We start from the raw sequence: 14,840 nt of genomic DNA, 5'->3' as shown, positions 1-14,840 counted from the left end.
TCTCCCTGCTCTCCCATCCCAGCCTTGCCACCACCTCTCGGGAAGCTGCGCTCCCATCTCTGGATGCAGCCCTTCCAAAACAAGAGGAGTCAAACCTCGGGAAAATTGTGATGTTACCTTAAAAGTTGGGATTTTTAAAGAAAAGTTTGTGTCGTCTTTATTTCACTTACTCCCGTGGTTTTTAGGGGTTTCATACTGAAGCTTACCTGTGAATCCTTCCCCAGGAGGACTGGAGACTCCCCGTGAGCCGGGATTTCAGGACAGACGCCAGACCCGTAAGCTCTATATTAAAGCCAGGCAGCGCCACAATCCTAGCGACTCCTATGGTTTTCACTCTCATTTTTTTCTATTTCTGAAAGAAAAGAAATCACAAAACAAAGCAAAAGAAAAACCCATCAAATGCTTCCCTTGTTTTTAAAGCAGAAGTTCTAGTTTGGCTGCTGACACCATCTGAACCAATCTCTGCTGCAGTTAGTGCTCAAGAGGGTGCTGGAGTGGTCTGCCATGGAGCAAGGGCAGCCAAAATTCAGGCCTCCCTACGCTATACCTCACTCCTCCGCCCTCCAGCTCCGTGCCCAGCTTGGCCGGGTCGTTGTGCTGGAAGACATGGCTGCAAATGTCCATTGCATGAATCAGGGCAAGACTTTGCCCCTTTTTTTCTGCTGAAGAGCCACGCTGACTTTCTATAACGGGTGTGTATGTATCTGCACCTAGAGACACATAACATGTTAATCCATAGACTCACTTCGGTAATCAGGGTCAGATGTGCATGAATGACTCCACTGATTTTTTTTTTCTGGAACAAATATCCCCTTTCCTGATCCTTGATCTTAAAATAAGTGGAATAATAATGTGAAAGCAGCCACGTGCTCCCTATTGATCCTGACATCCCTGCTGCTGCTGCGGCTGCTTGCCTGCACCCTGCTAGCAGCAGCCCGACCTGGATTAGATCCGCATCTCTTCCGATTTGCTTGTATTTTGCTCACACATTCAAGACAGGAGTAAATGAAGACCGTGCACCGTGCAAGAGAACGATGAAGCTTGGCGACTCGCTAGCTAGCTCCGGTTGAGTTGCACAGCCATGCCTGGCACCCCGGTGGGAACATCCGCGTGGAAGCGTGACACGTAGCTTTGGCCGTGATGGTGCCAGATGTGGTTCTGAAACTAAGCTACGGAAGGGAGCTGTGGACTGGATACAGTTTCCATCAATTCTGTAGACAAACTGATTTTTGCAGACTTTCTTTGAAGGCCGTGAAGATCTCCACTGAGCCACGTGGAGGGTCAGACTCTAGGAGATGTTAAGAGGTGGGTGATTCAAAGCAGGCCACAGCAGGGCTGACAAACACAATGTGAAATGCCAAGCTGAGCTAGCCTGCAGGGGCAACCAGCAAAACTCCACACGGTGCATCACAAGAAAGACGACTTTTGCCAAAGAGCTCCAGAAAGCTGAGACAATGGGTCTGCAGGTACCGTCAAGGAGCTTTTGCGAAGAAAATACATGGGAGAGAGAAAATTCTGGAGAGATGAGGTGCTGGGCAAAGTTGTACTGGGGCAATGAATGTGGAGAGAAGTTAACTACAAAATATGAGCTTGCATTGGTCAAATGGCTAAATTATGGGAAACTTCCTATGGAAGGACAAGCAATTCAAGTCCCTAGTCCTTAAATGGATAAAAATGCTCAGTACATTGGAAGCAACATGGGGACAAATGCTGTCCACAAGCTCTGGCAAGGCAGAGACTGCACAATTGATAGATAGCTGTGGGCAAGACACCCTGCCAGCTTCAAGGACATCTGGAAGGAACTAGTGGCCAGAGCTACTGCTAAACAAATATGCTATCTGGCTAAATATCTTATTTGTAAATACCTTCATGATACAATCCTGCTGCAGCCATCCAAAAAACCCAAGAGATAAAAATTGTGATAACAGAACACGACTGGCACCTCAGGCTTCGGATAGGTTAGGTTGCCCAAAGCCTCAGGGCAGGGCTAAAAACGGTGAGAGCAGTTAAGATTAAAATCAAAGAGAAACCTGCAATCTTGGGCTCCCAAGCAGAGACAGAGGCTAGCTGCTCCTCTGGCCTCGATGGATCATTCCCAGGGTGAGGAGTCCCATGGTATATTTGGGTTTCCTCCACTGTCACCTACCAGTCATTTTTTCCACATTGCACGGATGGACCCTTGACTGCTCTCCACCATTGAAGAACAGTCTTTTGCTGCTAAACTATGCAAATAAACTCCCAGTATAGGACTTTCAAAGTTCCCATTTTAATTTGTTGTGCTAACAACATACCCGAAACATTTAAGCCCTAGGGAATATCGGAGTGACACGAGCAGTAAGAGACTAACCGGCGGAGGCTGGATCCCAGAGAACAGTAGTTTCTTTTCAAGAAAGATAGACTATTTAGGTTAAGTCAATTGATTGGCAGTTACAGTTAAATTAAGGGGATTTTATAGGGCGCAAAGTCCCCCGCTATTTGTCAGCTCTATGGCAAAGCGTGGTGTTCTCCTTCCCTCGAGCACCATGGGGGCCGGCAGCGGCGAGGGGCACGCCGCAGTCACTACCGTCCACTTGCTGATCTTGCCCCCGAGAGTTGTCCTCGGCCAGGAACAACATATGGGGATATTTCCATTTTAGGAAGTGAGCTGTTATTTCACTTCATCTGGCCAACACTGGTTTATGCAATTTGACACTGATGAGGGACAGAGCCCTTGCACAACACACTGTACTGTCTACAGTACTTTCAATTTTCAGCAGCTCTCCCCCTCTCCTTTGCACTCAGTGCTGGTTGCTTAGAGCAGTTACAAACAGAAAGGCAGATGGAAGGACTGATTTCAGAACAGTCTTCTTCATAGTTAGAGTGAACAATTATTGTGAAGATGTGAAATTCTGCTTTGAATGATTTACTAGCTGGTAAGTGACACGGCTTTGATCTGAGCTGCATAATATACCACCTAAGCAAGCAATCACAAGACACAGCGTACAGAGAAACGGTCCCTCAACAAGGACACACAAACCCTACCCATCCCACCGAAGGCTGAGATAAATAACACAACAGCGGGGGCATGTTTGCATGACAGCTGCAGCAGCTCTGGACTCAAAGAAATATGAGCAAGGTAGACCATGTGCGTGACCAGTCCAGGCCAGCCCAGCCCCCTGCATCTTCACTTCATCAAGGAGGCAACCAGATAATTTTTGCCAGATATTCAGTTTATCGCACTTCTGCTTTGCAATGCTGGCGATGCTGCCACGGGGCTGGACAGAACTTGCCGCCTTGCAGAGCCCCCAGCCAGCTTTCCCGACCAAGGGTGCCGTGGCACGCAGCCCCGCTCTGGTCTGCTGCGTGGTCACAACCCCACACAGAGTTTCATCAGGGGCACGAGGAAAGGGGGACTGTGACAAGGGTTTCTGCTTGCAGATATGACTCACCAAAACCTGGCTTCATGCTAACGGCTGGGCCCAGCTAGCATTAGACCAATAAACCAACCCCAAGGAGCAATGTATTTGGCAGAGCCTTCCTACCACACTGGATTAATTGCCACCCAGGGCTGCCCCAACGCCATCGGTGCTTGGCCACCCACCAGCATGTGCCTCCAAAGAAGGCACCTCTGTGAAGCGTGGTAGGAACAGGACATGTGATGCGATGAGACCATCAGAGAAGTATTGCTCTTCTTCCCCTCAACAGGGAAGGAAAGATTGCTCTGTCACCCGAAATGGTCCAGCAGAGGATGTGGCTTCCAGGACACTGGGACCACGACGCATCTGAAGACTTGTCTATCACTTTACACACCGACGGGCAGGTACCATAACGAGCTCCAGAGCTTGAGTTCGGCCCCAGGCCTATAAGGAGGGAAGAATAAAGGGCTGTAACCTTAGGTATCAGGGCTGTTTTGAGGTAGGACATACACACTTGGCCCAAAGCACACTCAAGAGAGCCACTTTAATTTCTCCTTGAATACCTTAATGTGCAGAGCGGAAATATCTGGCTTTCAGCTGGGACAACACAGAGCACAGCTGGGGACCCTAGAGGAATCTGAGGCTTTCTGAACTTCTTCGAACACTTCCTTCTTTTTTTTTTTCTCCCTTTTCTTTTTTTTTTTCCCTAAAAAGTGTTTCTTTTTCCAGGGAGAGATATTAAGTTCATGATGTAATAACTGTGGTGAGGGCTGTACTTTAAGTAAATAGGGATGTGCAGTCACAGAAATATGAAAAATGGTGGGAAAAGTATCTTTGTGAAAATTAGCCTCCTCTCACTCAGCATTGTAGAGAATTGATCTTTAAATCCAAACTCTGCCTTCAGATACACACAACATTAGCCAGAATTTGCAAGCATCATTCGTATGTGCCCACATAATTGTGCCTGGCTTAAAACAGTAAGTTTTACATGTTTTACTCTATTCTTGTACTGCATTAAAGCACGAGCCAGCTGCTCAGCAGCTGGGCTGGCTACTACCAACCCACAGAGGTACCAGGGAAGTAGGGTCACTTTATCCTGCCTTGGCAGTGAAGAGACCCATAAGAGGTGAATATATTTGCACTTCTGGGACTTCTCACAGATATAACAGAGTTTTTGCAGTGTTACTGAAGACTTAGAAGTCTGGAGTTTCACAAACCAGGGGAGCCTCTACCTGTACTTCCCCGCCCAGAGTGGGACTCAGGATGTCCAGTGTCCCTGGATGCTCATTTTCCGTGCATCCACCCCAGCAGTGGCTGTTTTCTAAGATCAGGAGCCTAAAAAGAGCCTGGGCAAGCTCCTAATGCTCTTTACTTCTCTGTGCACTGCGCTAGACTGAGCTGAGGCTATGGTTCAGTATTTCTGAACACTCTTTTGACACGTATCTAGTGACTTGCTAAGAAAGTGCACCAAACTCCTTTGAAAAGAGAAATTAAGGTAATAAGCATCCTGCAAAAATCCTAGAAGTTAAACGCCCACCTAAGCTAGGCATGCAGGACGCTGTAGCTGATGGAAAGAGAGAGAAAGAAGCAGCCACACAGAGTGAGTCAGTCTATCCAAAGATAGGTGGGAGGGATGTATATTTGAGCCAGCCTGCCGTTCCCTTGGGAAGGCAAACCCCACTTTGCAATTTTTTACATTTTATCCCAACAATACAGTAATTTCCAAATGACTTTTGCCCCTTTTTTGCAACACGCCCAATGTCTTTGGGAGCCTTCTGGAAGAAAGGGCCTCTATCCACATAGGCCATGAGTCATTTGGAGGAAAGGGAAGCCCCTTGGACCTGGGGACATAACTGGTTCACAGGGCTGCTCCTAAATCTGAAAGAGCCGTAGGCGTCCGTGGGCACAGAAATCCACGCAGGGGCTGGGGGAGGGCTGGGAACAGTGACCAGTTAGGTCCCAAGTCAAACCAGGGCAAGATTTTTGCTCAGTGAGTCTGATGACCATGTCCGTTAGCCAAGGGAAGAATTTGACAGGAACGTCACCAGGATGACAGCCATGGAAACTGCTAGCAAAAGGCAGAGAGCTAAAGGAGTGGAAAGAAGGGAGAGAGTCCCCACAGAGTACATCCCATGTACTATCTTCCCATCGGCAGTATTCACTGGACATTCAGCAGGCTGGGGCCAGCTCAGGTTTTCCCCGATATGCTCCTTTTCATCCCTGAAGAATACCACAGGCTTCTCTTAATTCAATCTCCCTTGGCAGAAATTATAAGTTCAGGTTACATGGAAATAGTGGGACTGAGGTTTCAGGGTACACAGAAGCTTGCACACCATATGTATTTTGCCAGGCTGACAGCCCACACGGCTGACACAGTGCCTGTGCTGAGGTATTTCAATTAGATACAAGACTTTGAGAGAAAGCCAAATTTGGTGAGGAGTGCTTTTTTCGCTAAAGTTCTGCCGTCTCTGTCTAATTTTGCTGGAGACCTGAAAAACCTGCAAGTGGCCTCTGCAAGGTCACTTCTGGACATTGGGAGCAGGCAGGAAGTGGCAGGGAGCAGCGAGCATTACAGGAGTGCTCTGGGTTTGTGGCTACACGAAAAACGTCTTTGCCAAGAGATGAGCACATCTCTCCATCACCGCCGGCGGTCCCCACACTGACAAGCAACTCAAGGCTATTGAATGACAAGAGGCAGAGAGACAAACCACAGGGCTGGGTGGGCGACGTGAAATGGAATTTTCAGCTACAGCCATCTTCCTTACCTCTAGTTTCCCATCCCGGTGAAAAAACAAGGGTGTAACAGTGCCAGTAAATGGCTTCCCAGAATGTGTTGCATTAAAAGGGAGTGGTCCTTGCTGTTGGGTACAGACAGGATCCCTTGTGAGCAGCTCTCCGCATCAGCTAGGGCAGATGTGCATCTTGGTGGCACCGACCTGAAACTAGGACAGAGATACAGCTGGTGAAAACCTCGCAGAAAAGGGGAAGCCAGCCCAGTGGCTCAAGTCCTACCTGCTACCAAATAGACAGGGCAGACATCCCAAAGGCAGGCAGCAGCTCCTCCAGATAAGAACCTCACACGTATGACTCCCATATAAAATGTCTGGGGCATAAGGTTTCTGTAAGACACACAGTATTTTGCATGCTGGCATTCTCTCAGTTATGCGAAGGGGAGGGTGGAAAGTCAGCCAAAAGCACTGGGCCATGTGCAAAATAAAGTGATATCATGGATTTCTCTCTGGGGAAAAAAACAACAAAAAACCAGCAGATTTTAGGAATGGAGATTCCTTAGGTAAAGATAGCCCTGGCCAGCTGCCACCCTGTGTAAACCCTTGCATATCACCAGCACCTCTTCCTCAGATTAAATACTTCGGACTCCATTCAGAAGTGATGAACCTAAGAAACAACTACAAAGGTCTAGGACTTATGTATTGACTGACATTCGCCTCTGTATGAAGCCAGAGGTGCTACATAAGATATCTGCATACTCTCTCAAAAGGCTGCCAGGTGAAACTGGACAGACTTCAGGAAGAATCAATTTTTATCAGATTAAGTTCTTTTAAATTCATGGAGTTTTCCTACTGCCCAAATGAGAGCGCTTGTATGACCACAAGAGCTGTCCAATGTAAGTTTTTATTACGTGATAAATATAAACAATGACAATTCATCTCGTGTTACAAATCATTCTGCTACTGACATGCTAAAATGCTGTCACAAGTCTAGAGGACATCAAACGTTTAAATATACTGGTTTGGGGTTTATTTCTTTTGATGGAAAAGTATATAAAAAAAATAGGAGTTGTCCCTGGAGACACTTGGGAGCACTGGAAAGATGTGGATAAGTGTCTTTATGCAATCCACTAGCATGAAGTAGTTCTTTACGGTTCAAAGAGTAATCTCCAAAGTTAAAACTAGTGGTTTTATCAGGATAAATTCCTCTTGGCTTTGAACAGGAGCTCCAAAGAGACTGAAAGGTCTATTTACTCACGTCACTTGACCTCTTGTTTCTCCCGAGTTTTATTAACAGTATCCTGCTTCGATGGATTTGCTTTGAACAGCACATCAAAAGTGTTGTCAGTGTAGGAGTTAGAACTGTATCTGGTTGCAGGACCTTGTAACAAGAAACTTTTTTTTCCTAGAAAGCTCACAGAATGCTAAAAAAAAATTACATAAAGAGTGGAGCTGGCCTGGCCCAAACATTTGGTAGGTGAGACTTGACTGAAGCAGACCCCTAGCAAGCTGCATGCTATCATGCTGTCTTAAGAGACTACTTATTCTAAGCCTGGGTAACTGCGGCACAATGAAAGGCTGGAGACTGGACTATATTTCTCATCTTGTAAACAAAATTAAAGGCGAACGCTTTCCTAAGATCTTTTACTTTCTTTTCTTTTACTTACTTACTAGAATTTAAACTGGGAAAGCCCGAGGCAGGTTTTCTTGAATAAAGAAGTAACTGTTAAAAAGGCGATTAGAACACTTGGAAATCTGTAACCCCAAACAAATCGTGCTGCGGGGTAGTCTGCCTCCAGTCACCCTATATGTAAATCTGTCCTAAAGCACTAGCAGCACTGTGCACCTACTGAGTAACGTGCCCTCTAATTCCTTACCCAGGACTGCAGGCATGTCTCCAGAGCAGGCAGGAGTTGCAGTCTCTGCTTCAAGCCAGACTCCGCTGCACCAGATTTCTACTTTGGCATAACACAACTATTGCGAGCGCTACCCTTGTGTTGCAATCCGACTAGCCAGTCCTCGCCGTTTCATCCAGTTTCGTCCAGATGGAGTACAAGAGTTTGCTGGCAGTGAAATCGGGCTATCCTTTGGATGAACTGGAGTAGAGGGCATACATATGGTGCAAAGACGCGCTTACCTACCCGAGTAGGACCATCGAACTGCAATAATCTGTTTAAGCACTTTATTACTCCCAAGTTTGGCTTTTAAGTTTGGAATAATCCTGGTAAGCCACAAACTCTGAGCAAATTCAAAAAGATGCATGTATTTACCATCACTCTTGGGATAACCTTCAGAAAATAAGAATTCTGGATGGGATGAAGCTGATAAGAAAACAATTTTGTGCAGGATTATATTGATTGATTTCCTGTGATGCTACAGCTGAAGATACCACACATTTCAAGAGAGGGAAGAAAACTTCTGTTTCCTCAAGGACACAGCAAAATTTTAAACAGGACAGTGCTTCTGAAAGAGTTTACAAGGCCTCTCATTACAAGAGGCTGGGATTTGGAGAAACCATCGGCAAGACAGAATGGGAAACACAGGTAGCACCTGCTGGAGGTCCTGCTGCTACGGCGTGGGAGTCTTGGGACCAGCATTTGTGGTTTCATGTCCGATTCCCCGCACAACCCTTTGGAAAATAATTCCTGTCTCCATTCCCAAATTCCCCAAACGTAAAACACGAGGATTAACAATATCTCTCTTGGCTATTTATGCCATTACACTAGGCAGGGACTCTTTGACTCCATCTGTATAGCGTCCAACCTCAGGGTCAGTTGAAGTCCCTGGGTGCTGCCATAATTCAGGTATATTTAATAACCTAGACAAAAGCAGTAATGTTAAATTACTGCGGGTTCTTATTGCCAGATCACAATGGATCACAAAATAGGTTTGCAAAGGGACTCTCGCACTAGTGAAATGAATACCTACTTATCTCTGCAAAAAGAATCACCATCAGGTGGGCTGACAAGTGTAATTCTTGTGCACTGGAAAGCCCCAATATTTTTGTACAAGCTCCTAGATCGAATAAGGCAAATTAAATAAAAATCGCACAATGTGGAAATTTACCCGTGAATTACTTAAAAAAAATCAGAAATATCAGTATGGTTTGCTTTAGTAATGCTGATTTTTTTCTGATAACATAAACACTCTCCTTTTCAATGAGGTAGAAATAGTTTGTTGCAGTAACAGTAAAAAATAGAACAGCCTATTAATATACTATAAAAACAACAGTATAACATACTAAAGTCATATTCTAATAAAAGGATCTCCATCAAAAAGGCAAAAGTAGCACATAAAAATGAAATGTCTTCATAGTGTCAAAACAAAAACTGTATTGTCAAAGCCTAGGAAACCTACACGAGCCTAGGAAAACTACGCTCTCTTTCTTGGCTGCAAATGAAACATCCAGACATTTTTATCACAAGGCTTTTTTGCCTCCCACTTGAGCCAGACTCCTGATACTGATTCGGGAGCACAGCCCGATCCCGCCTGTCCCAGAGAAGTCAATGAGACAGATGTTGACGGTCAGTTGCAAAACCGCGTGAGCAGAGCACGCGGCAGCCCGCCTCCGAGCACACGCAGCTGCCTCGCGGGCAGCGGACGATTTGTACGCGAGTGCCCGACAGCAGCGCTAAGTGGCCTTGCCTCGTACGAGTGCTTCGTTAAGGCTTCAGGGATGATTAGGTCCATGGGACCCCATGCGCTCCATGGTGTGCTAGGGCCCTGCTTCCTGCCTGGCGGCGAGCTCTTCCTAACCTCCAAAACATTCCTCACAGGGACAGCGTGAGTATCCCAAAAGAGAGTAATTCCACTGGCTTTGGGTCAGATTTGCGGAGAGCAAATGAAATCCAAGGCAAACCCTTGAGCATTTCATGGAAAGATTCCCACTGGCTTCAGCAGGCTTTCATTTGGCTTTTCGGGCTACAGCCCAAAACACCACACTCTCCAGATAAGAGGTGGGTTTGAGCAACAAGATAACGTCTCTGAGATCCTGGGCTGCAGGCGGAGGCAGTCCTAGCGCCTATCTGAGCAAGGAGCTGGAAGGCACCCCTGCACGGCACACAAAGAAAGAGGTAATGTAGACAATTATGTTGGTTTTGCCTTTGTCATGCAAATACAGATCATCTCCCCAAGTGCTCCACAGCTTGAAACAGCTGTGCAGCTTCCTAAGGCAAAACCGCTGGAAGGCACTCCACCGTAATATTTCATAAAATACTACACCCTGGTCTGTTTTCTTGCATATTTATGTATATTATTTGTTTGCCCTACACACTGTACGCTGCAGAAGTATTTTCTATTTCCTGGCAATCCTGGAAATCATTAATGACCTCAGAGCATAACAGATGGTCTTGCCCTGCTTGTAAAAAAAGAAATAGGAGCAAAATTTGCAACACCTGTTCAGAGTCCTACGGCCAGCTCTGCTAGTGAGAGCCCAGCGGTCCAGAGGGACCCAGCTGCTCAGCGTACGCGCAGCCTGTCCCAAGGCATGCTGTGGGCCGAGACGCAGCCTTCAGGGACCTCCCTCTCTGAGCAGAGACTACCCCATGTTTTTTGCAAAAAAGTGCCTGGCTAACTTGTGATGTGCAGCAACGCTGTTTAGACATATGTTGGAGAAGCTGCCGTGTTCCTCTCCGGCTCAGGCAATGGATTTGCGTGAAGTTCAGGGTTGCTTCACGCTTTGACTGGTACAACACATGCTGTGCCTTCTCACTTGGACAATTTAGAGTCAAATCCTGTCTTCTTGACCCCCATGCAACTGCTGTGACAGGAAACCTAAAGGGGAAGAATTGGCTGATCCTGAGCAGAGAGAGGACGACATGTGCTCATTCTCTCTCATTAAAAGGGATATCACAGGAGCAGCTACAGCCAGGACCAGGCATGCTAGCAGATGTACGCAAGCATAGAAGGAACAGCCTCTGCTTTAGGGAGCTTACCATCCAAACAGCTAAAGAGAAAAGTACTATCCCATTTAATTGCTGGAGAATTGAGGCAGAGAGGGGTTTAAAAGGCAGGCTTAAAGTCACATGGAAAAAACTCTGGCAGAGCAATGATCTAAACTCACTGTCCCGAAACAAACCCAGCGTCCCGTCCCAGCCCTTCATGCTATCTCTCTGCCTGAACCCCAGCAGAACTCCTTCACCGGATCTGTCCTGCTAAAGGTGCCAGCAATGCTGGGGAAACATTTTCCTGCTGGAGAAGAAAATAAAGGGTGGGGTGAGATGAGACTGACTACGAGGGAATTGGGGATTATTATCATCATTGTGGGGTTTCAGACTTTTTTTTGGTCTCTCTCCATTTTCAGCTTTGCAGATGGAGGAGAAACTACAGCTATCACCACTGAAAGTTTTCCCTGGCACTTTGACTGTTGCCCTGACTCTGACCCCTCTTCGAAGCAGAGCTGGGAAGAGAGAGGAGCCAGCAGCTGCGAGCAGCACGGCCATGCGGCTTCCTGAGCTGCAGCCTGACAGCAGTCAGGGGCTAAGTGCCTGCCTCTCTCTGTGCGACTGATAGAGGACCTGGCCGACAAGGACGCAGTCATCCTCCGTCCTAACTCCTAGAGGAGATGAGCTCCTTTTCACCTCATCAAAACCCTTCTTAGAGAGCCAGCTCCATTTGAGAAGGCACCTAAAAGCAGCTAGAGGAGCCTGACGACCTTCGGCACCCACATCTGACCAATCCTCCTGTTTCTTTTGGGATTTTAATTTTGCAACAGCCCCTTTATTTCTATTTCTCATTTCTTTTGTAAGCAGTAAGTTTCTTGGGGGCAACAGACCATCCCTTTGACCTTGCTCACCTAACACTGGGGGTGGTGGGTGCTATCACTGCGCAAATAACTCAAGGAATTTCACAACAGAGCCAATGCCTGCTCCCCCAGACACAGTCCTGCAAGACAGCAGTGCCTGCCAGAGTTGCTGGTTGTTCGGATTGCCGTAACACTAAGGCCTCACCACAGAGCTCTCTTACCTCAGGGATGTCACATGTATTCAATCATCTCCCAGTAGCCACCCCCAGTTCTCCCAACAGCTGCACAGAGAGGAAAATACCCACAGCCATGAGTCAAACAGCAATAACAGTTCAAAAGATCCCAAAGTCTAATTTTCTCTGTCATTTGGGGCTTTTTCCCAAGCCTGCTGACTGCCTGGGACTCTTCCCACTGACCTAAAAGGTCAGGGATTGGGCAAATGCAACTAGGCAGGGACTGCAGCCCCACGAACTGCTGAAAAGCATCTGTCTGCAAGGTGAACATCTTGGGGCAGGGTGGACTGGACTAGCTCCTCTGAAAATGTTCCCTTTTAAATCCGTTCCTCTCACATTGCGCCTTCTGCCTCTTGCCCTTGCCAGTCGGTCTGTGAATAGAGTCTGGTACCAACATACCAAAACCTGCTTGCTAGTACAGGGTGCAGACCTGCGCCTTGTTTCACTGCCAGGGGCCTGAGCCCACCCCTCCTATTGAAACAGCTGAGCTGGCAGGAAGGGAGCTTGCTCAGGCATGGTCACCCCATCCGCCCCTGACATGCTCCTCACCACCATCAAATACAGCAGCAGTGCCTCAGCCTGCTCACTCACCTCCTTTACTCCAGGGAGCAGCCTCTGCCTCTGGTGCAGCAGGCAGGCAGGCAGGCTGGCCCAGCAGCCCCTCGAACTCCTAGGGTCACCTCTGGTTCTGTAAAACCCACTCCTTTCTTCAAGACTGAGGATTTCCTAAAAGGGAGGAGCAGAAGAGCAAAGAGGTGAAATTCTGGTTTTGGTTAACTCCATCCCTCCTGCCTGCAGTCGGGGCTGAGCTTCCCCCCGGCTTTGCAGAGCAGATCCTGGCAGTCCCTGCCCTATGCTGGGTTAACTCCTGCTCTCCCTCTCCTACTCACCTTTTGGACAACACCGCACAACCTAGTCCTCCACCATGGCATTAAACTTCTTTGGGAGTTTGGGTTAAAAAGAACCTCAGAGGAGGTTTTTGGTAGTGGTTTGGTTTTATTGTTTGTTTTGGGGAATTTTTTTGGTGGTGTGGTTGGTTTGTTTGTTTCCAATAGGAAAAGCCCTCTCACAGCCTTTCACTGGTGATGCTTATTCCAGCATGGTCCACTCGGAAAGCCAACCCAGGGCAGAGGAGCAAAAAAGATAAAAGTAAGAAGCCGGATCCAAGTGGCAGGTCCTGTGGAGCATGGGGATCTCACACAAGGAGCCGCGGGGAGGTCAGCTCTTGATTAGATGGGAGCCTGCCTTCAGCAATGACATTAAAGACCATCCTCAAGAGAGGTGATTTCAGTTCCTGGCTCTGACACAGGCCTTCTGCCTGACTTGGCCACCTCACTTAATCCTTCTCCCTTTCTCCAATGGCAGCAGTATTTCTTTTGCTCTGTCTTGTCTATATATATCACAAGTTTTTTGGAGGAAAGGTAGGATTAGCCATGTGCTTTCTGGGCTTTGCTGAACCATGGCTGTGATTTCCCAGATCTGCTGGGTATGATCCTAACGTCTGCCTTGCTGGCAAACTGTAAATGCCCCTTCAGCCCAAAGAGGATCCTGGCTCTGCTTAGGTTTTTTTTTTTAAAACCAATTATTACAGACATGTCCCATCTATTAGCACATCATTACTCAACATATCACAAATCCAGCAGCCTTTTTTGCCATTTCAGGCCCCTCTCCAAGAGTCTATTCTAATTGTTGATGACTACTTTGCCTATATTCTTGTGATGTGCTTTTCTTGCTGTGTGTTTTTGGATGCAGTTTTCTCCTACTCACCTCATGAAAAAACCTTGTTTTGTCAGAAAAAGAAAATGCGTTTTTATCTCTGTCAGGGAAGGGTTTTTTTCAGGTCCAGGATAAGTTTCCTAGTTAGAGAGAAAGAGCACAGCCCAGCATATGCAGTGCTAACCTGAGGGGCAGCAGACTAAATGTTGATTAATGCATCTAACGAGACAGAGCAGCACTTTAAAGAAGTCTTTCCAGACCCCACAAAGGGTTGGGATCAACTAGGGTATTGACTCTTAGGAGTGCCATTCTCTCTGCCCCCATCCTCATTTGGGAGAAAAACAAACCCTTCCAGGAATATTTCTGAGATGTCTATTGTTATCATGATATATAAAAACTGTTCTAGAGGCAAAACACCATTTGGTGTTGATTAGCCTCGATTATAACAGGGTAATCAAGGTACCGTTGCCGCTGCTCTGAGCCAAAGGGTGCACCCTCTCTGCAGAGCAGCTGTTAGCATCCCTTCAATAGGAGACGATGGCCATCGTGCTCGGACTTGGGCAGCAAAGGGAATTCAAGCAGCTGTGAGGAGGAGTTCAGCTCTGTCTTCTCATTCTCTCATCTGTGGCTGCTGCTCTGGTTTCACAGGGCCAAGCTGGCCCAGAGCAGCCACAGTGTAAGGTGTATATGGGAGGCCTGTTTCACAGCCAGTTTTCCCCACCTGCCTGTTGCATCTCCCCTTTATGTTACATTTCAAGCAGGATGCCTGGAGCCTTGGCCTCAGTTTCTTTATCCCAGCTGTGAGAAGGAAAGACGAGGATCTTGTTGATAAGCGTGACCTTACACCAAACAAATCCTGCATCTTTCTCTTTGGAAAGAGATATTTGGCTCACCAGTTTTCAAGCAGTTGCTCGCTCTCCTAGTTTTTCAGCTTTCTCCTCCACTTCAGTGTTAAATATCTCATGGTTAATTTCAGCTGTGACCTAAAAAAGGAACTACATTCATTCTTTTTGCATTTCTTTCC

At 47.0% G+C, this 14,840-nt stretch overlaps 1 long non-coding RNA gene across 3 annotated transcripts; it reads right to left on the bottom strand.

Moving 5' to 3' along the window:
- Positions 1–5,207: 5,207 nt before the first annotated feature.
- On the bottom strand, positions 5,208–14,803 carry LOC142414834 (uncharacterized). Of its 3 annotated transcripts, none has more exons than XR_012777228.1 (4): positions 14,710–14,803; positions 12,692–12,826; positions 9,053–9,139; positions 5,208–6,337 (listed from the first exon to the last, which is right to left on the bottom strand). It is a non-coding gene; the product is annotated as an uncharacterized LOC142414834 (long non-coding RNA). The 3 variants fall into 3 exon arrangements; XR_012777227.1 differs by lacking the exon at positions 5,208–6,337 and adding an exon at positions 8,603–8,942; XR_012777226.1 differs by lacking the exon at positions 5,208–6,337 and having other exon boundaries at positions 8,603–9,139.
- Positions 14,804–14,840: the final 37 nt, after the last annotated feature.

This window comes from Mycteria americana, chromosome 9 (assembly GCF_035582795.1).
Source record: "Mycteria americana isolate JAX WOST 10 ecotype Jacksonville Zoo and Gardens chromosome 9, USCA_MyAme_1.0, whole genome shotgun sequence".
NCBI lineage: Eukaryota > Metazoa > Chordata > Aves > Ciconiiformes > Ciconiidae > Mycteria > Mycteria americana.
Note: the sequence above shows the minus strand (reverse complement) of the source record. Positions and strands in the feature narration are given on the sequence as shown.